Source organism: Triturus cristatus, chromosome 2_2, assembly GCF_964204655.1.
Source record: "Triturus cristatus chromosome 2_2, aTriCri1.1, whole genome shotgun sequence".
In the NCBI taxonomy this organism is placed as follows: Eukaryota; Metazoa; Chordata; class Amphibia; order Caudata; family Salamandridae; genus Triturus; species Triturus cristatus.
This window is the reverse complement of record NC_140582.1, coordinates 861623152-861645679: the sequence shown is the minus strand read 5'-3', so window position 1 is coordinate 861645679 and position 22528 is coordinate 861623152. Positions and strand designations below refer to the sequence as shown.

General features: G+C 43.0%; 1 protein-coding gene across 1 annotated transcript in view; it reads left to right on the top strand.

Moving 5' to 3' along the window:
• Nucleotides 1-3230: 3230 nt before the first annotated feature.
• The window catches only part of FAM114A1 (family with sequence similarity 114 member A1), a 199670-nt gene continuing 180372 nt past the window's right edge, over nt 3231-22528 (top strand). Inside the window, exon 1 of the mRNA XM_085642273.1 lies at nt 3231-3599. The gene's annotated coding sequence lies outside the window, so the exon portion shown is untranslated. The remainder of the gene's footprint in view (nt 3600-22528) is intronic.

Sequence of the window (22528 nt, the reverse complement as noted above, 5' to 3'; positions counted from 1 at the left end):
TGCGACCCCTGGGTGACAGCGACAGCCTGCTCCAAAGCCTCAATAGCTCTATCCACCTCCCTGTTTATACTAGCTATAGAATCTTGGTTAGCCATTACGCGAGGCCATTTTAGCCGGCGTGTGTTGTTGGAAGAAACAGGTAGAGGGAGGCGTTCCCACGCTGTTCGAACATTCCCGCTAGACAGGGTCCACCATCCATGGGAAATACACAGAGGGTCGTGGTCACTTTCCATCCTTTGGATAACCTCCATATCATTGACCAGGTTCCATATTTCCAGGTTACACATGACATAGTCTATCCTGCTCCTACTCCGATTGTTATTAAATGTGCAAGCTCCCATCCTATCACTCTTGGTTCTCCCATTCAACGCACGGAGGCCTCTCTCCAGGCAGATGGCATTTAGACAAATAATGTCGTCGGACCATCGCTTTATCGGATCTAAATCAAGTGGAGGGACACCCCAATGCCTATCTTCATCTAGCCCTAGACAATCGTCACCTAAGGCCAATGGTTCAAATGTACGATTAAAATCGCCTGCAATTATGATATTATTAGCCAGGGAATGGGTATCTAGGAGAGCCACCAAGGAAGCTAGGACTTCTGACTTGCCACCCTTATTACCCCTAATATATACATTGTATAGATCAAGGCACCCTAGCAGTCCCAAGTCTAGATTTATTAGTTGGATATCCCTACTCCCTGTCTCGATAACTCTTGTATTTAAGGACAGGTTTTGCCGAACCCAAATCGTCAAGCCTCCCATCAGCCGGCCCTTTTTGCCCTTAGTGGCTGGCACAGAATAGTTCAGAAAGCCCTGCAGGAACATGGGTTCACACACCCATGTCTCTTGGAAAAGGCAGATATCAAAACCATTGACAAAGTCAACCCACTCTTGGGACTCATGTTTATGACGCAAGCCCGCTATATTCCATGACATTAAGCTTCCAGTACCAACCCCACCTTTGTTATGATCCTTCCTGTCTGGCACAGACGGAAGCAATGACACCCTAGGGGTTGTACTTGGACCATTTCCGTCTGTAGCACAAGTCTCACTAGCCGTCAAAATCACCTCCCTGCAAATGTTATCATGAGCAATGATGGTATCTCGTTCAATTAGGGGAGCAAACCCAACTACTTGTTTGCTAGAAGAATCAATACATTGTGGCTTCACACTGGTCACACCCCCAACCAGGGAAGACCTCAAACCCCACAACTGCTGTAATCTTCAGTCGCACCCTTCCATATCTGTAAACACATCGAACCTATTTACAGTCTCCAAGGGTGTAAATGGTCTTAGATGCTCCATTCCCCTATTAATGTTTAAATTAAATCTAGGGGGAACAATATTCCACCCAAAGGGATCAGCGACAGGTGCTGGGTGTTGTATCTGTGCGGGGCATCCCATGTCAAGAGAAGCTAAATAATTTGGGTAAATGGGTCCTTGGCCACTTACATGGGTTGTAGGGAACACCAATGATCTTGGATAGAAGTATGTCAATGCACGGGGTATGATGGAATTCATTCCATTGCCCGAAGGCCAACTTAGAATATGGTCAACCACTCGAGGATCTCTAAAATTAACTACGACTACATCACCCTCGAGATCTTTACTTCTGCCGCCCAGCCATGAGAGTCGCCTAACATGCACTATTTCTCCATTAATATTATTTGTGATAGGTCTGTATATGCTAAGCCAGTGCATGATTTTGTTTTTTAGTTGGGCGAACCCTTCCCTTTTGTTATCTGTCAATATGGGGACCCCCGTCAAAACGACCACAAAAGGCACGGCTTCAGGGGGGAGTTCAACTATTGGACCTTTGTTCGTTGGAATCTTTTTATATCTGGAGCTCCCCGCCCCCTCCTGCAGATTTCTTGCAAATACATTATCTGTTCCTCTCTTCGGTTCATTAGCAGATATTACTGCTGGTTTGTTTGCCACGTTGTTTTTGGCCTGCTTGTGGTCTTCAGTTTTTTGTAATTAAATAGTCTTAAGTGCTTCCGTATTGTAACTGTCCTTTTTTAAAGCGCCCCTAGCCAATGCCAGTCTTGTTCACATTATCTAAAACTGCAAATAAAAAAGGTGAACATAAAATAAACAAAGCCTCTAGTTTTCACACGTTTTTGAATGCCAGCCATCCCACAACGAATAAGATCTGTTGGGTTGCTAGGTTGGGGGGGCGGAGGGGAGGTGTTCTGAAATATTCTGCGGTATAATATTGTAATTTATTGTTTCTACACGCCCTCACTTGTGAAAGTTTGCATTATTTTCTTTTATAATTTGTATACCAACAAAGGATAATCGCCACCATCTGATCGTGAAACATACAAATGGAGTATTACTGTTTGTGAAAGTTTTGATTTGATACATGTTCTAGATGGAGGACTTTTCATATCATCAGTTTCATCAAACGTTTGTGTAATTTCCAATCCAATGGGTATGTCCAGCAAGGGGTATATACATTCAGCTCTTTTACTTCCCCAGGTACCAGGGGTTATTTTTATCAGGGTACCCATATATATTGTCACCACATCTCTGATTTTAGGTGCACTCCTGTACTTTACTTATGGGCAGGGTGTTAAGCAGCTTTTTCATACAAAAACCTTCAGTAACATGTATTTTAGAACTGATTTTATCAGATCTTTACTGCATATAATGAATGCTATTACACTACTATAAGCCTTTTTGCTTTTCTTGCATTTCCTCTGGATATCTAATAATCTCTGTCAAAAATCCTACACCCTCATTTTGAGTTTGATACCAAACTGGCAGTTCCATGTGGGCGAGTTGGAGCACACTGAGCCCCGGGTAAAATTAATAGCTACTCCGCTGACATTATGCACAACCCTCAAAGCAAGGCTGAGCTTTAGCTGTCGTGGCATGAATTATCATTTGAATAGACACCCTTTGTGAAATGTTTACTTATTTACCAATATGGACTGTTTAGTGGTGACACACGAGGATTCGCCAGAAATCGGAAAGCGACACAAGAAATGGGGGTCGGGTTTATAACGTCTACTCTGAATTAAGTAGAAACTTTTCACTAAAGAACTCGCTTTCCTAGACTAATATCGCAATTACAAGAGCGAGGCAGCCCAGGGCTCAAGGCCCGCAGTTTGGCCGCCTGAGAAGGGACTTGGGCCAGTCAGTTGCCTGTTTGGCGAACCCTGCCTGGGTCAGCCCTCGTTGTCCCTTTGGTGACGTGTAGGGGGGCCAGGCCGCGGCCGCTCCACTCCCCGCCCTCCCAGAGAAAGCCTTTGCCTGACTACGTGGCGGCTGGAAGGGAGGGGCGAGGGGGCGCGGCACCGGCAATGGCAACGCCGGGAAAACAGCTGAGCTGAAAGTGCATCTCTGTTAGGGAAACTCGCCAGGTGCCATCCGTATAACCAACCTCTTCTGGACTGACAACCCTGGGCACCGATGCCCACAGGCCGCACGCAGACCCTGGCCCAAGGGAGCACCGCCTGCTGGAGGGAGACGTGCGGGGCTGAGACACGCAGCGAGGCATCCCAAACTGGAATACCTTCTCCTGGAATGACGTAACTTGCTGATGCCAGCCTGACTTGATGGACAGCTTCTTCGCTGTTCTTTGGAGCTCTGGTTAGTATACGCGACCCTGGTGCTGCACTGTCCCGGCGCTGATAGATGTCTGTGATTTGCTGCTGGTTAAACAGTTGGCATGCCGCATGCACGTAGTTTTAGTTTATTTTCTTCAAACTTACTTTTTTAAATAAAACTGATTGGTGGATCACACACTCATAAGGACTCAAGTCACGTGGTTGGTAAACTGTACTCGGAGAAGAAATTTTTATACGCCCCAGGGCATTTATTAACTTGTGAACGTGGAAGGAAGGCTATAGCAATGTAGGCTGTTGGACACTCGGTGGCGCTGCTGCGCTATATTTACTATTGGTGATTTCAAGTGAAGAAGAGAATGATCTGCTCCTTTCTCGTCCCAGGATGGTCCCTTTAATTTGTCAGACTCGGTATTTATTACGATTAATGTCTGTGAAGAGGAGCCGTGACACGAGAGAAACGGCCTCGAGTGGGTCATGTTGCCTCTCCCCTCCCACAACAATGGTAATAAATGGCACATTACATTCTGTGTAATATATATGTAGTTTATGCCAGCGGTTCATAACCCGTGGCGCTGAGACCCCTGGCAGGCCACGATGCCTACTCAGGGGGTCTGCAGGAAAAAATTAAATAACATTAGCATACTATTACATTTTAGATAAATAAAAAAGCTAATCGTAAACATTGAGCATTTGAACATCCTCGTGACTGAAGAAATTTGAAATTGACTGATGAGATTAAATTGGTAATCTTAGCTGGATTCATGGGAGTAGCACAGGTACAGTAAATTTGGTAGCTCATTGCATGCATTAGGAGGTAAAAGGCAAAGTGATAAGCTTGAGTCAAGTATATTTCTTTGTCTTTTAGAAATAAAAAACATCTGAGAAGCTCCAAGCGTCCTGTTCAATTTCATTTTTTTATTTTTGTATATTTTATTATATATATTTTTGTGTGTGAATTAAATAAAAAATTTCAGGATTTGGGTATTTGCTTGATGTATACTTGTTGTTGTAGTTTTGTGTATTGTTTTGTAAAAATTCGCTTAGGCTGAGGTGTCCAGTTTCTGTTAGTGATTCCGTAGGGGCCCACATAAGTCAAAAGGTTCAGATTAGCTTGTTGATGCCATGTCATTTTTTTAATGTCTATTTCTTTTAAAAAAAAATGGTTTTTACCCGAAACCAGGATAGAAGGGGTTAAATATTTGCAGCAAGGTGAACTCACATTGTAGAGGTTTCAAGCCAAGTTGGATGGACTGTGGTAATGAACATGAATGAGAGGAGACCTCTGCACTCCGGTGATAGCTTTGTGAATGTGTTTTTATTAGTTTCTATAAATAACATAAATAATTTATTTATCCCACAGCAATGAAAATAAATGTTGACCCCCTTACACACGTTATTCAGAGCAACTGTATTAATAAATGTGCATTCACACATTTATTTCTCCAGACCAAATGTCAAATTCACATATATTACCACAGCACAGCAAAATTGACATACAAATACTTTTAACTACCTTGATGTTTTCGTGTAACAGCTACTTTATATGGGAAACAACTTTCCTAATAGTTCCAGGTCTCTTCAATGTCATTTTACCTCGTTACAGTAATTTAACCCCTTGTATTCTCATTTGTATTAAATACATTTTTGTTAAATGAAATACACATGAAAAAATGCCATGACACAAACCATATCACGCAGATGCACCAAAGGCATTGTTGAGGGAGAAGAGGGCCATCACAACTCACTAAAGGCTTCATTCATCTCCTGCGAGTCATGACTCCTCCCCACACAACAATTGTGATATTACACACTACATCTATGCATATGTATTATATATTATACGGTGGCAGTCACCACTGTGCAGTTATAGTTCAGCCACACTTTCCATTGAAATGCTACTTTTCGACGTGACTATTACTTTGCCCTCCACGCCCCCTCCCCAATGGATCTGCACCAAATGTTTAATTTTGTGCACTTCTGTGCAGGGTAACAAAATTAAGACGTGGGTAAAATAAGATGTGTATTCTCATCTTAACACCTGTAGGAAATGTTGCTCTACCTAAACAGATTTACAGCAGACTGGCATAAACTTACTCAGAAAGTGTGTGTTTATTGGTTTGGTCTAAATCCGTTTAGTAGTTTTTGAGATATTTAAAAAGGGCCAGGCTGGGGTTTACACTTTTGCATATTTTGTCAGTTCAAAAGCCATTTGTTGATCTGCTTATAACTTGGACTGCGTTTGATGATTGTGCATGACATTTGGAGATACTTAATCATTTGAAATTACTTTTGGTATTTTCAAATTCATACAGCTCCACCAAGGAGGGCAGTTAAACAAAGGGGGGGGGGGGCATAAAGTGTTCATTTGTTGATAAGTTTGGCACTATGTGATTAATCTACTCGAAATGTGGCAAAAGCTTTGAAGGATTAGTTTTCTATGCGTATGCCAAGATTTGTGCCAATGTCATGCAGATCCAGTTGGTGGGAGAGGTGACGAAGTTAAAGAGGGCAGTAAAAAATATATATGATATACTAATAACTTTGACAATCTTTGGTGGAAATGCACACAATCTGGCAGAGATTTAGACTGTTTAAACTTACCTTGGTATTTTTAAATTCATGCAGATCCATAAAAGAGAGGCCAGTTAAAACGCAGAGGCAATAATGTGTTCATTGGCTAATAACATTGGCACTGTGGTACAAATCTGCTCAAGATTTAGCAGATACATTGAAGGACTGGTTTGCTAATGATATATCCAGTTTTGTGCCAATATCACATTTTTAGCAGATCTGTCAGATGAGGAAAAAAGATAAACAGGGGCAATAAAAGTTACATTCACCAACATATTTGCATTTTTGATGAGTTTGTGTGAAGTCTAGCAGCTAGCAAATTAAGACCAGTGCAAGGCTAGGCAGGCCATATGACCATCTCCCGCTGTGGACCACAGAAGTGGGTTGAGCTCAGAGCTTAGCTAAAACTCATGTCCAGTGCAGAATGGGTACATGTGAGGCACATGCAGCACATCATAAAGGTCATTAAATTCACTAAAGAAACCACAGTTGAAGAACAGTTATGATTCAGTGAACACAAGTTCAGAAAAGCCCTGAAATTCCAAGGTATGGGGTACAATGCATATGATAACTCATGCCTCACCCCACCACGCTCAATATACCACTTAGCCGGTGTCATGTAATAAAAAAAAGTCTGTCTACAAAAAGCTAAACATAGTGTGGGCATGGGTTATGGTGTGCAATATGCATTACACACCATAAACGGTGAATTTCAGGGCTTTTTTTCTCTTTTGTGTTCACTAAGCCATAACTGATTTCTAATTGTGTTTTTTTTTAATCAATATAGATATATATATTCGCAGAAAAAAACACAGGTTAAAGTAATGTTATAGTTAGGTGAATATGTTTGTGACAAAATTAACATTTTGAACTAAAAAACACTGAAATTCACCAGTTATAGTGAGCAGAGCTAACCAGAGGCGTAGCTAGAGCTTGTGGCGCCCGGGGCTATCCCTCAGATTGCCGCCCCTGGGGTGGGGGGTTGCTGGGGAAAAAGGACGGCAAGCACTTGAAAGAGGACCGAGAGACACGTAGTATCGCCGCTAATAGTTACCTCGATCATGCAAGCTACATGCACATACATGACACTGTCCAAGGCTACACAGTTGAATACACCGGTGACTGGCAGTACAAAAGAGAATACACAGACTGCATGATCTATCTGGGGACTCAGAAAACCGCATGTGACATCCATCAGAGAGCTGCGTGAACAATTACCTGGTAATTCCCTCAGCACAATGCAAACATGCACATACATGACACTGTTCAGGGATCCATCATCTACAGCTGACATTAAATGAGCATTCATCATGGTCCCCCCATTAAAGCAGTGCACTTTGTGATCTGCATGGTACATGTTCTTTGCATTAGGCACATTAACCCTCTGTGCTACCTTTCCAGGAGTCAACCCTTCCACTAGACAAAACTCAGATCTCTTTCTAGGAAGTACATTAATCACCAAAGTTATCATGACATTTTTATTGTTTCTGAAAATTGCTGGAGGCCAGGAAGGAGGCAGCAAGTTTTTTAAAAACCATAATATACTTGCAAACACTACGCACCCACCTGAAATAGATACCCAGTGCGGTCACACCGTTTGCACTGCTCTAACCTGCTCAGGGTTCATGTGACCTCAGTGACAGAGTCACAGTGACTGGATCACTGTTGCTTTAGGGTGTGTTGCTTCGTAGGCATGCCCGCAAGACTGGAGATGAACTTCAGTATGGATTGTGGTGGACAGGCCTTCAAGGTTAACTCACAATTGACACCACTAGGGTACACCTGCTTGAACTAAGACATCAAGCCTTCTAAGGTCTAGTGGGGCCTTGTAAGGTCTAGCATGGGAATATGCTCCCTCAGTAGAGTGGTCTGGTGGACTGGTCATGATGGCTGAACCCAGTTCCCCAGTTTCAAATTCGACAGCTCTGGCCATAGTGCCACATCCTCTCCCCCACTGAACACCATACTGCCCCACTGAGAGAAACTCGCACTGCCTTCAGCTATAACCTACTTGTGCCCGCTATAAACACTTGGATGTGGCTCAATTCAAATTATGCATTTGATAAGAGTAATATGCTGCCTAAAAAAAAAGAAAGTAAAAGCAAACACTCATAGGGAATGCAAGATTAATGAAACATGTGAAATGTAAGCAGAAACAACATGGTTACCTTAATGATCTCTCACCCACTATTCAGAAATCAGCGAGTGGTTTTACCTGAAAAGTTAAGGACATGACTACAGGGCCCTGAAGGGAACCGTTTCAATGTCCATTGCTTATATCCTTAATAAACGTAAGCAGTATGGTTTAAAAAGACCATATCCATAAACAGAGCCATGGTACACATTTTGTTTTCCAATCCACCCATCAACCAGGTATTGCAGTACCTCCAGGAATGGTGCACTTCCCCACCTGGGGACAACAATGTTGTTCAAAGAAAGACGAGAAAACAAAAGTAGCGCTTCACTGCAAAGTCTGTAAAGTGAGGCTGATGTGTTTGGATGTGAATAAAACCAATCTGGCCACTTTGCAACCACTCTGTCTTGCTTTATTTAGTTATGTATTTATTTTTCATATTGAAAACCTTCTATTTCTCTCCATCCTGCAGTACTTTGGAATAGAAAAATGTCAGAAAAAGGGCATTTCCCGCAAGAGTGTTTTTCTTTTTTGGATCCATTTCACAGGAAAGCAACTAAATGAAAGAAGGAAAGAGGTTGTGAACCGTTTCTTCAAGTTACGGTTTTCAGTAAGTGAGGAGCAAGACAGAAAGAGAGGGAATAATAGGGAGAGAGGGGGGGACAGCTGCCAGCACAAAAAAGAAGAGGACATTGCCCGAGTCCGATTCCTTCTCTGCCCGTCCACGAAAGCAAGCCGAGCCTTATCTGAATGCCTCTGTCCGCCCCCAAAATAGTGCTGCCTGGGGCGGACCGCCCCCACGACCCCCCCCTAGCTACGCCACTGGACCTAACTGTAACTCGTGCCTTCACCTTGCACTGTTTATGACCTCACATATTACATCACTCATGACATGTTCTCTCACATCAGTTATGACATCACTGATGACATCTCAAATGCTGTGCGTGGTGGCCACAGGACCTTATGTTTTTTAAAAGGAAAGGGTCCACGTGCCCATCTCTCGGAGCCTTACTGAGCCCTGGGGACCCTATCACCCAGGGCAGTTTTTTTAATTAAAGGGGAGCGGGGCTATGTGGCCACACTCCCCGAACTTTGTTGGACCCTGTGGACCCCAGGGCCATTACTGAAATTAATGTGGAGGGAGGGCTACGTGGCCCCCCTTCCAAGCCTTATTAGTTCTTGGGGATCCCATCCCATAGGCCACTACTTAAATTAAACTGGAGAGGGTCTGCCTGGCCCGCCTACTTAGGCTCTTGGAACTCCATCCACAGGGCCTTTTTTTAATGAAAGGAGAAGAGGCCATGTGGCACCACTCCCCGAGCTTTGTTAGGTCCTGGAGACTCCATCCCCAAAGGCCATTACTAATACTAAAGAGAAAGTGGGCCGCATGGCCCTTATCCCCAAGCCTTGTCAGGCCCTGGGAACTCCATTCCACAGACCCATTACTAAAATTAAAGGGGACGGTGCCACATGGCCCCTCTCCCCAGGCCTTGTTAGGCCCTAGGACCTCATCCCCCAAGGCCATTTATTTTAATTAAGGGAGGCCCCCTCCCTGAGCTTTGTTAGACCTTGGGGATCCATCCATCAGGGCCACTCATTTAAATAAAGTGGTGGGGGGCTGTGCGGCCCCCCTCCTCGAGCCGAAATTGGTCCCGGGGACCCCATGTCCCGAGGCCCTTATCATTAAAAGGTGCCCACCCAGGGCACCCATCTTATACTCCTTGGTGACCGCCGGGGCATGCAGCAGGAGCCGGCATTGCTCCCGCTCAGAGAGAGAAGCTACTAATGTTGCTCCCTGCAGCAGGAGCAATATTTTAATCTGTTTCCCTGCCCTGAAACAGATCAAAAGTCCTCTCCCAGCTGGCAGGAATATTTTTAAAGTTCCCACTCGCTGGGAGCGGACTTGGTGTTTTCTCCCACTTGGCGGGAGTTTTGAAAATTCTCCCACCAAGCGAGAGCAAACACAGGTTTCCCTGCCATGCCTGTGTGGGCAGAGTAACTGCTATGTCTCAGGGGTGGGCTACCCAGAACATAGTATGTGAGCCGGCCCTAAGGGATGGGGTCCCAGGGGCCTTTAATGGCTCGGGGAGTTGGGGCACACAGCCCCTCTCCGTTTTAAGTAATTTTGGCCCTGGGGGCGGGCTCCCCACAGCATTTAAAGGCCTGGGGAGAGGGGCTGGGTGGCCTGCCTCCCACAGTGGAAGCATTTTGGCCATGGGGGTGGCCTCCCCGGGACCTCTGGAGGATTGGGGAGGGGTCTACACTGCTCTCCCACTCCATTTACACTAATTTCAGCATCAGGGGTGTGCTCCCTAGGGCCTCTGGAGGCTCAGGGAGTGTGGCCCCTCCCTCTTATGAATACAGCCCCAGTGGTGGGTTTACCAGGCCATAAACTTAGTGAACATGGACCGGGCCACCATTTTTTTTTTTTTTTTTCCAATCTTGCAGTAGTCTCGCAGGATTGCTGCAATGTTTGCCGATTTTTTTTTTTTCTTCTCTCTTTTTGGCCCCAGGAGGGTTCTTCTGAGTACCCCAATGGGGCCTTTGGTCAGGGTATCTCTACCCTGTCTCCGTATGTTACTTTTACATTTTTTACTTCAGGAGATGGGACAAATTCCCTGAGTCGTGTAATGGCTGCCAGCAACATTTCTGTGATGTTGATGGCAGCCAATCAGAGCGCTCGCTGCCATGGGAATCTGACTCCCACGGTAGCGAGATGGCCCAAAGGAAATTAAGCTCCATGGGCCAATCAGAACTCTCTATTTTTAAATTAGAGCTCCTGCAGGAGTCTCTTGAGTCTCTTGGCGGCCAAAACTGTCCAGATATACAATTATTTATTAACTTTCATTTCTCAAAAACAACTGTACAGATTTGCACCAAATAACAAAAATAACACTCTGGGGTCAAGGATGTAGCTTCCTGCCAAATTTAGTGTAATTCCAGTCAGCAGTTTTTGTGATAGCCCGTCTCCAAGAAGTCTATGGAAAATGAATAGGGATTTTGCGTTTTTGGACCCAATTTATTTTTTGGCCCGTACTTGACGGATCACCCCAAAACTTTCCTTGTGCAAACTAGTAAAAAAGTGTCACCTTTATGGAAAGTTTAGTGGAGATTCATCAAATGGTGTCAAGTTATTAGCAACACAAAAAACGCTTTTCCTATGGAAAAGCAATCTTAACTATAACTACTTGGTGGCTATATATATATATATATATATATATATATATATATATATATATATATATATATATATATATAAAACAGCAAAGCGTGGTCACAGAGCGGCGCGCTCATCTGCTGGTGCGTCGTTGGGGTAAAAGACCACACACCCCTGAATAATTAGCCAACAAAGGAGGATTACGACGCACTCAGGGAAGTTCAAATAAACAGCTCTTTATTTCCACAGTCGTCTGGCAACACCACTACGCGTTTCAACTTTCGTCTTCATCAGGTGGTTGCAATCTGCCGTGCCTTTAGTCTAGTGCTTGGCATGCTGGTATTTATAGTCCAGATACAAGTATTAAAGGAATAGTCCATTTTTAATTAGCTAAGTGCTTGAAAACGGCATTGTGATTGTTCTTTTTATTAGGCTGTAAACTTCCATGCCCTTCCTCCACTTTCTAACTTGGGCCGCATCGGTGCTTGAAAAACTTCAGGATCGCTTCTCACCTCAATTTCTCCAGTGAGGCAGTCCTTTGCATTGGAGTCACGTAATGCGGGTGATTGAAGTCGGGTCCTCCGGTTCCCTTTGTCTTCAAGTGCTGAGTGCACCCCGCAGGAGATATGTATCTCCCCGCCTTCTCCAAACTCCTTTTACATGCACCGGGCGCTGCAGCTCTTGAAAATATTAAACAGCAAAGCGTGGTCACAGAGCGCTGTGACCACGCTTTGCTGTTTAATATTTTCAAGAGCTGCAGCGCCCGGTGCATGTAAAAGGAGTTTGGAGAAGGCGGGGAGATACATATCTCCTGCGGGGTGCACTCAGCACTTGAAGACAAAGGGAACCGGAGGACCCGACTTCAATCACCCGCATTACGTGACTCCAATGCAAAGGACTGCCTCACTGGAGAAATTGAGGTGAGAAGCGATCCTGAAGTTTTTCAAGCACCGATGCGGCCCAAGTTAGAAAGTGGAGGAAGGGCATGGAAGTTTACAGCCTAATAAAAAGAACAATCACAATGCCGTTTTCAAGCACTTAGCTAATTAAAAATGGACTATTCCTTTAATACTTGTATCTGGACTATAAATACCAGCATGCCAAGCACTAGACTAAAGGCACGGCAGATTGCAACCACCTGATGAAGACGAAAGTTGAAACGCGTAGTGGTGTTGCCAGACGACTGTGGAAATAAAGAGCTGTTTATTTGAACTTCCCTGAGTGCGTCGTAATCCTCCTTTGTTGGCTAAATATATATATATATATATATATATATATATATATATATATATATTACCTACTGGCGGTCGCCAGTAGGTAGTTATAGTTAGGACCACGTTTCCATAGGAAATCCTCAACATTCTATTTTGAATAACTTTGGCGCCGGTCGACGAATCCTCGCGAATTTTTCAAAATAGGTGGGGCGCTACGCTCCGCTCCTACCCTGAAAGTCTCGGGGGGATTCGTCAAGCGGGGGCTGAGATAAAAGGGGGGTCCCAAAACGCGTTTTTCCCATGCATTTTTCCATAGGACCTTTAGACAGGGCTACAGCCCGAACGGCTGAACAGATTTACTAGAAATTTGGCAGAGAGGTAGTCCTCAGGTCAAGGAAGTGCCTTTTGTAGGTTTGGTGTAAATCTGTTCAGTAGATTCTGAGAAAATAGCCTTTAAATCAATATATATATCTGAGCCAGCTTACGGTGCGCTTACGGTACGCTTACCGTACGCGTACGGTGGCGTGCGCGAGCGCGATTCTGATTGGCTCTTAGATCTTAGTAAACATTCGAATCGGCCGAAACCAGGAAGCGGCGGCCGCCATTTTCTCTCTCGCACTGAGAGTTAGGTTGTAAAATAAAGCCAAAAAACATGTAAAGGGGCTGTATAGACAGCTCCCACACACATAGCCATGTTGAGGGAGTCCCCAAAGACCCCCCAAGGCCAAAAATGCAATTTTTATTTTTTCGCTAATTTCGCCGATTACGCTTACCGTACGCGTACGGTAAAAAATTATAAAAAAAAAAAAACTATCCACACTCTCCCCACCCCGTGTGCAATTGGTGGCCGCAGGCCTCCAATTGTGCATGGCTTATAAGAGGTGTGATAAACTAAAATATTTTAAACAAAAATAATAAAAGAAAAAATTATCCACACTCTCTCCACCCCGTGTGCAAATGGTGCCCGAAGGGCACCATTTGTGCATGGCTTATAAAAATTACGAAAAATTAAAATATTACCTTTCAAAACGAAGTGCATCATATGTCCTCCATGTGCGCACGGTGCGCGAAGCGCATCGTGCGTACATGGCCCATCTAGCGTAACGTGGGCACGCGGTGCGCATAGCGCACCGCGTGCCCACCGTGCGTGCACGGCACTAACTGCGTAAAGTGGACGCGCGGTGCACGAAGCGCACCGCGTGCTTACTGTGTGCGCACGGTGCGCGAAGCGCACCGTGCGCGCACGGAACGAACTGCGTTAAGTGGGCGCGCACGCCACGAATGGCATAAAGTAACTTAGCATTTAAAAAACCGTACAAATTCACTGAAAAAACCATAGGTTTCACACACGTTATAGTTAGGAATTAGCATTTAAAAAACCTTGCAAATTCACTGAAAAAACCATAGGTTTCACACATGTTATAGTTAGCGGAAATTTTACTGATAAAAAACCAGTGAAATTCCCCCGTTATAGTTAGTGCAGGCAACTATAACTCACGCGACCACAATCTTCTGCTGATGACATATGTGTCTTTATGAAAAAAAAATATTTGTAATATATGTATAGCTAAAAATGTATGGAAGAAGACATGGGCAAATAAGTGTCTAAATACAGTATTAGCATCAGCAGAGGATTGCGGTCGCGTGAGTTATAGTTGCCTGCACTAACTATAACGGGGGAATTTCACTGGTTTTTTATCAGTAAAATTTCCGCTAACTATAACATGTGTGAAACCTATGGTTTTTTCAGTGAATATATATATATATATATATATATATATATTCACCAAAGATGCCCAAGCAATGAGAGGCGCACTCCTCCAGCTGTTGGTTTACAAAACCTTTATTTCTTTGAAACAGCGCTGCAAATCCGAAGTTTGTGTCCATGTGGCCTGACGCGTTTCAAAGCAATCGTGCTTCTTCCTCAGAGGCCGTTTGTCAGCACATCCAGTTCAGGGTTCCCACAGTTCCTCACGTTTCTGCATACATTGATTGGCCTCAGGTGTGCCTTTTCTAGTAATTTTCGACATGCACGCTGGGATTTGTGGTTTCAATACCCCAATTAATCACCTCCAGTGGCTGTGTGCTTGGCAAACCAGTAATGGATTAGTAATCGCCCTCCAGTTAGCGTCGGATTTGAAGTCCTGTTCCTCACTCTGGTAACAGCTGTGCCGTCCATTAACCATATATATATATTGCGCTGTCTGTTATGTGTGTGTTGTGTGCATTACTAACCATTACTGGCAAACTTCAGTGGATTGGGGAGTTTGAGCCACAACCATAACTCTGTTTTTTACTCTTTTTTTTTTTGTGGTCATTAATTTAATGGGCTTGTTTATGATGTACTTAATTTCCAACCCTGTGGCCGTGCACGTCTGCGGTTGGCAGCAAGGCTTGACCAAATATTGGCACTTTCCACAGTATCATTGAGTAAACTGCCACTAAAATACACTGGGCACAGTGTGAGCTGGAAACCCTTATATAGAGTGGGTTTCCAGCTCGTGCCTGGAGACTCTTCAGAATTTACATTCCATTTCCAGCTTTTTAGACCTCCCCAAGACAACGCGGTTGTCATTTTGTAGGAGGGTAAGAGTAGTTACCTTTTTCAGTGATGGGCACAAATCCCTGCCCATCACATTGGTCACTCCCCCTCCAGGGTCGTCTTATAGCTACTCAGACACTGAAGGACTTTCAACCCGACCCCTTCTCCATACTCTACCCTCTTCGCGACCCCCCACCTCATTACTTGCACAGAGAAAATCTGTTTGAGGTTGGCAGGTCTGTGAAAGTGCCTCTTCAGTCATTGATTGTTTAAACGCTCAATATGTCAACATGCATATCATACATGCAGTCTATGAGTGTATGAATGTTTTGGTAATTCTAAATCACAAAACTAGCTAGTAACAGAGCGTAAATGGAGATACATAGAGGGAGGGGAGTGAAAGAGGTGGTTGAACTAGTGGAGGTGGTGAGAAGTCAGCCTATCTGAGGTAGTATTCCTCGAAGAGGCGAGTTTTTATTTTCTTCCTGAATTGTAGGAGGCTTAGTGCTGTTATGTCAGATGGGTTTGTGTTCCAGATCCTGGAGGCGTATGCTGAAAAAGTCTTGCTTTCTTGTTTTCTCCTTCCTGCAATATTTAGTCTCTACTCTGGCCATGTTGGAGCTCCTCATCTGGAATTGACTTCCAGATAGTTAGCTAGGTAGACCGGGATCTTATCATAGAGGGTCTTATATGTAATGCAGCTGATCTTGAAGATGATCAGGGCTCGCAGAAGGAGCCAGTGTAGATCCCTTAGCACGAAGATGCTGTGGTTGGATTCTTCAGTGACTTGATGAGCAGTGCATTTGGGTGAGATAGGACTAGGGCTTGAACTGTTTTTATGAAGTCTCCACCTGGGAGAAAATGTTTAACTTTTTCAGGAGGGAAATTTGGAACTAGGCTGATTTGGTCTTCTTGGCAATGTGTTCTTTGAGTGAGAGGTTCGAGTTGAGGTTGAATCCAAGGGATTTGACTTTTTCTGTCAGTTGGAATGTGAAGCCTGTGAGATTTAAGATGGAGAGCCTTTTTGCACCCATGCATCATTCATCAAACCACTAAATCATTCTTGCATTTATCCACTTACACATGCATAAAGAAGCACACACAACAAAATATTCAAGCTAATTTAAAATACTTAACGTAGAAAAAAAGAAACATACTGTTGTATAAACTTGGTGAGCATATGACTGCATAACAAATACAATTAAACATAGTAACCAGAGGGCATCTTGCAATGGAATTGTACACAGTGTTCAGTTGTTTTTAAAGTTCCAGAATCAGTGACCATATGGGGTATGGCGCAGTGCTGATAAAATGAGCGGTAAGCAAGCTGCCTTTTAACACTGCCTGGGGAATTATAGTACGCACTAAAATGATAAGAAAAAGAGAAGGAAAGAAATGAAAGTGAATTTATGAAAAGAGAAAATGGAAAACAACAAGTCACTAATTTTCAGGTAGACATGCACATGTGATCAGACAAGTGTCATCCTTTATCTGGTAACAGAGCCAGTGGCTGAAGTGGGCTGCTCCATTGCCCCATGCCATATGCTATCATGCATGGAAGCAGATTGCTGCTTCAGCCATGTATGAAGTGTATATAGGTATGTTTGTATTTGTAATGAATTCTTTTGACACAAGATTCCTGTTAGGCCTACCAAAGAGACTCCAGCAAGTAGTATTGCAGTCTAAGTCTTTTACCCCTACAGTTTGTCAAAGAGGGTAGTCAACACCAAAGTTCTTGCTTACAAATGTAACCTGTGAGATGTCATGTAAAAATGCATGGCTGTAAGTTTTAACAAGGTGCAGTAACAATCAACCTTTAAAGGCCTAGATTTAGTCTATACATTTCATAATACATGCATGAGGCCTACTGCTTATACATACATTTTCATTATAATTAGACTGACATATTTTTCTCTATGAACCAAACTGGTCTGGATCATTTATCATCACGATAACCAAGTCCGACCATTGTATTGAGCATAGGCTGTCCCACAAGACAAGCATGAGGTGTACAATAATACTCTTGGAAGACTTCCTGGACCGAGCCTGCTGCCAAAATCCAAAACCGGCAACCTCCATAGGATTGCATTTGGCTCCCGACCCCTCCTCAGCACCATGCACCCTGCTGTCCCTGCACAGCTGGTGGTGTGGACTTGGTGCCAACCTGGGACCCCCATTGCCCTAACCTTAAACATTGGAGCTTGGTCCGCAAGAACGAGTGACCTGCCCGTGGCTAGCCCCCAACCAAAGTGCCTCTAGCCCCATTGGCTAACATTGGACCTCTTCACTCTGAAGCCGGCCGCCCCAGTGCCGCTGGTGGTGCAAATTGAGTCCCTACCTTGGGGAACCTTGGTCCCAAAACTCCAATCAGTGAGTCGTTTACTTACCTGAGAACCGTTAATCCTTTGTCTCTCTTAGGAACCAATGTTACAAGTTTTGTTCCAAAAAGTGTTGTATAGTTGAACTTTTCCATGAAAGAAAAAGTAACTAAACTGCAAACCTTCAAAAGTCTTACTTACCTTGTATTGTGGGAACCCCGGTGTGGTATCTGGGCATACCACACCAAGTGGTTGATGTAATCTAAAAGTAGTCCAAAAGTAGTAACTGTGTAATTTGAACTGTTTTTGAAGGCAATACAAGCCTGTAATGATTACAGATTCAACCACAATTGCATTTCCTTGTAAAGTCTTGCATTTGAGAGTATATTTTTCTTACCTGTGCCAAGTCCTGCTTGGTTCTAAAAATAAAACATAAGTATACCTTTTTTATACTTGCCTCATTGGTCTGGATTCAGTCTCTGAGTGTGTGCTATCAGTCTTGATTTAGTGAATGGAATAAATGCTTAACACACCCTCTGGATAAGCCTAACTGCTCGCCCACACGACCATAAAGAGAGCTGTAAGTACTTACCTAATTTAGCCTCTGATATACCTCTGGGAACTCCCAGACATCTGTGCACACTATACCTTACTTTGGGATTCTATATACAGAGCCAGCTTCCTACAGGCCTCCTGTATGGGGTGCAAGGTTTTCCACAAGGCAACCATCAGACCTGCAGTCATAAAATTACAAATGTATACGAAAATACTGTCTCTCCTAAAAGGGCCTAACAAGGATCACAGTGCAAATCTTCTACACTTACGGTTTGCCAGGGAGGGTAACCCACACAAAAACCCTTGCCTAATATTGTAGTCTGAGAGATTTCATGTAACAAAATTGCTGTAGGCATTTTTGTGGAGTAATAGCAATCCAGCCTTAAATGCTTGTTGACTTTAACATATGCTTTCCACAATAAACACATCAGGCCGACTAGCTTTATCTTAACGTTTCATAATATTTATCACATCTATAGCCTGATCATTGTCTTGCCATTATAACTGGCTCAGTGCTGCTATATTGTGCATAAGCTTCCCCACAAGGCCAAAAGTGGAAGCATACTTCTGCATAATCATGTGCTGTACTCAAAAACAACATAGGGTCTGGTGAGAGATGCGCTGTTAAGCCAGACATAAACATGGGAACTTATATCTGATGTTTTAAAAACAAGACATGACTGAGTTCTGGTAGCTAAAGTTTGATTGAACAGTCAAATAATGTCACGCAGGATCAATGCCGATCTTACCTCTCAAAGTTAATGGAAGAGATCACACTACAACAGAAGATGCACCTGAATCTTCCTGAAAGAAAATATATGCTGAGGGGGTGGATCATTAGAGTATGGGACATACTATGAAGCATTTACAATCTTCTATTCTCAATGATTGGTTAGGTTTAGATGGTGGAACTAATTTTATAAACTGGATTTAATGCTGTTTTCACCTTCAGTGATCTCCTGAAGTGCTGGAGAGGATCAGGATGTTTGCTATCTTTAACAACCATCAGCAAAACAAGTAGGTCTCAATAGAGCTAATGGACGTGCCAGTGCTTTTTGCTGATTGCATGTAGGCATGTACTTTAAGACTCATGTGCATGCATAGCTGGCAATCTTGAAATGGTGTTTTCTATCAGACAAAACCTATTTGAAGATGGTCACCGATGCACTGGGATGCAGGTGGACGCTTTTGATTACTGTTCGAATATGGCAGAAAGTGTTTATCTAGTGCAAACATAGCCAAAGGCAGCAGAGCGCTGTATAGGGTCAAAAGCAAAGACAGAGACATTGTGTCATTGGAGTAGTAGCTGCTCAGCCATTGTGTCATTTGAGGAGTAGCTGCTCTCATGGAGTCAAAGTGGACTATTACTGCGTCATGACATTGGATTCTTTAAACAGGTATGTCTTTATCTCTTTCCTAAATTGGAGCAGGATTAGGGCATTCCTGATGGATACAGGAATGTGGCTCCAGATCCTAGATGCATAGAAGAAAAAGGCATGTTTCCTTTTGTTTTCTTTATTGCACTTCTTTTCATCCAAAGTGACGGGGTCGTGGCTGTACAGAGTACCACTGAAAATGGTGAGCTTGTCAGCCAAATATGAAAGAGTACACATTGTGATGGTTTGGGAGATGGTACAGCTGATGCTGAAGAGGGTGCGGGCTGGCAAGAGGACCAGTGGTGTTCCATCAGGCTCTGGTTGATGAGGTCATATTTCTTCAGGACCTTAATGAGGCATGCTACCGCATATAGGATTGCTTTAAAGAGGGCCAGTGTGGGTCTGGGAAACCTTGGAGCAGGGTGTTGCCACCATACAGGTGCGAGAGCACCATGGATTGAACAGCGGTTCTGAAGTCACTTTCTGGGAGAATGGTTTCACTTTCTTTAGTAGAGACAGCTGGTACCACACTGTCTTGATTTTCTTGGCAATGTGGTTCTTGAGGATGAGATCGGTGTTCGGGGTGAATTAAAGCAATGTGGCCATGGATGAAAGCTAGGGTTCGAACCTGTAAGGTTCATGTCATTGATACCGGATTGAACTAGTTATTACTTGTTCTTCTTTGTGAATAACAGGTGATCTGTTTTGGTGGTGTTTCGCTACAGGTAGGTGCTAGACATCCAGGTAGGAATGAGGTGGTAATAACATAATTTCTCATGTCATAAGTATTTTATTTACTGCAATAAATTCACAGCCTATAACTTGGGTAATATCCAAGAGTATAGGTAGTGCATGGAGAAGGGGCTAGTTATAGTTAATGTAGTGTGGCAACTGAGGTGATAAGACTGTGTATAGAAGTGCATGAGTGATATTATTTGAAAGGTGGTTCGAAAGTATAAAGGTGAGTGAGAAGTGTGGCTTACAGTAATATAAAAGTAGTGCGTAAAAGATAAGTGTTGTTATGAATTTGTTATGGTTGTGCAATGTGATGTGTGTTTTCGGCATGAATATGTCACAAATAAGTGTGTAAGTGGTGCACAAATAATAAAATTATGAGATCACTGTAATTACAGAATTTCTAATGTTTGTGGAGCTTAATGTTGGTTTGTATACCTAACCTAAAGAAAGTTTTCCTTACTGTAACTGACGTCTAACCTTTGTTTTGTTTTTTGTGAATTTAAATGATTTTTTTCAATGTTAGTAAAACTTTTGTAATATTTGTCTTCTTCAGTTTAGTGGAATAGAGTGTTATTAAGTAGAGTGTGGTAAAATATTGTGGCGGATAGTGTTGTAAAGTGTACTCTGGTACAATATATTGTGATATAGTGGAGTAAAGTGGAATGAAGTTTACCGGAGTTATGTATAGTGGAATGCCATACGGCGAAGTGATGTAGAGTAGTTTTGCATGCAGTGCACTGGCGTAGAAGGAAGTTGGATATAATAGAGTGGCGTTTATTGGAGTGGTATAGAGTGTAGTGGTATACAGTGCACTGGTATGCAGTGGGATAGAATAAACTGGAGTGTGGTAAAGTGGATTGACGTCCTGTACATATTGTATAGTATATTTGCATATACTGTTGTAGCAGAGTGCAGTGCTATACCTTGGAGTGTTCTATAGTTTACAGGCCTTTTTTGGAATATTGTGTACTGAAAGAGCATACAGTGGAGTGGTGTAAACTGAAATAGTGTACACTGGAGTGGTGTATACTGGAGTACTATAGAGTGGAGTGGGATACAGTTTAGTAGTGTACTGTGGGCATACGTAAAATGGAGTGTGATACAGTGTAGAGTTGCAAAGTCCGTATATTGGATTGCTATATACTGCCGTGGTGCTGAGCGGTATATTGTAGATTACTGTGGGGTAGAGTGTAATACAGTAAAGTGCAATAGCGAATAGAGGAGTAACATAAACTGCAGTGAGATAGAGTAAAGTACCATTGAAGTGTTTACTTTAATAAAGCTATGTTTAGTGGCGTTAACTTGTTAGATGTAGAGTTCAGTGCTATATAGTGGAGTAGCATACAGTACAGTACAGAGCCTTCCAACTTAGTCGGGTTAATGATAAAAGCATACAGCATAGTTACTTACAGTGAAGTGTGGTTTAGTGGAGAGGCGCAGAATGTAATCTTGTAAAGTGAAATAGGATACAAGTGATTGTGTTACAGTGCAGTAGTGTAGTGTGTATTTCAATACAATGCTGTGGCGTAGAGTGTAGTAGCGGAGACTGGAATAGCATACCCTCCAGTAGGGTACCATCAAGTGGGCCATACTGGAATAGCAGTTAGTGGAATAACGTAAATTGGAAATAGGGGACAGCGGAATAGCGTTGAGTTGCGAACACTACAGTTTAGGGGTATCCAGGAAAGTGGCATAAACGAAAGTGTAATAGAATAAAGTGGTGAACAGTATGATAGCGTACAGTCTAGAGGTATACATTTCAATTGTGTGCAGTCCAGTTGGGTCAAGTAAAGCCTAGTAACGTACAGTGGATTAGCGTAGAATGCAGTGACGTATACTGTAGTGCTGTAAAGTAGAATAGCATACTGTAAATTCTGTACAGTGCGCTGACGTAAAGTAAATAGACATTGAAGTGGCGTAAAGTGGGATGTGTAAATTAAACGAAATGTAGCATTAAAGTGCACAGATGTAAATGTGTTTTTTACCAAAATATATACTATAATATGTCAATGTTATGGGGGTCCCAAAAGATGTTTAAATTCAAAACATGTTACTTAGTTTATTTCAAAGTGTGTATTGCAAAAACTTTCATTTGGATTTAGTGAAAACCTAGAGGGATTGGATCTTATGGTGCACAGATGCATATTTTATGTAGTGCAGGTAAGTATTGCAACTATTTTATAACTTATAATTTATTTAAAAGTTGTGAGATCAGTTTGCGTGGTATGTTTTGGAAATATTGGTGTATTTTACTATGCTGTCAAGGTACACAGTGATGCCAAATCATTAGCTGATTGGCAAATGACTGCCTTTACAAAAGTCGAAGGCAGGCATTTGGGGGGTCAT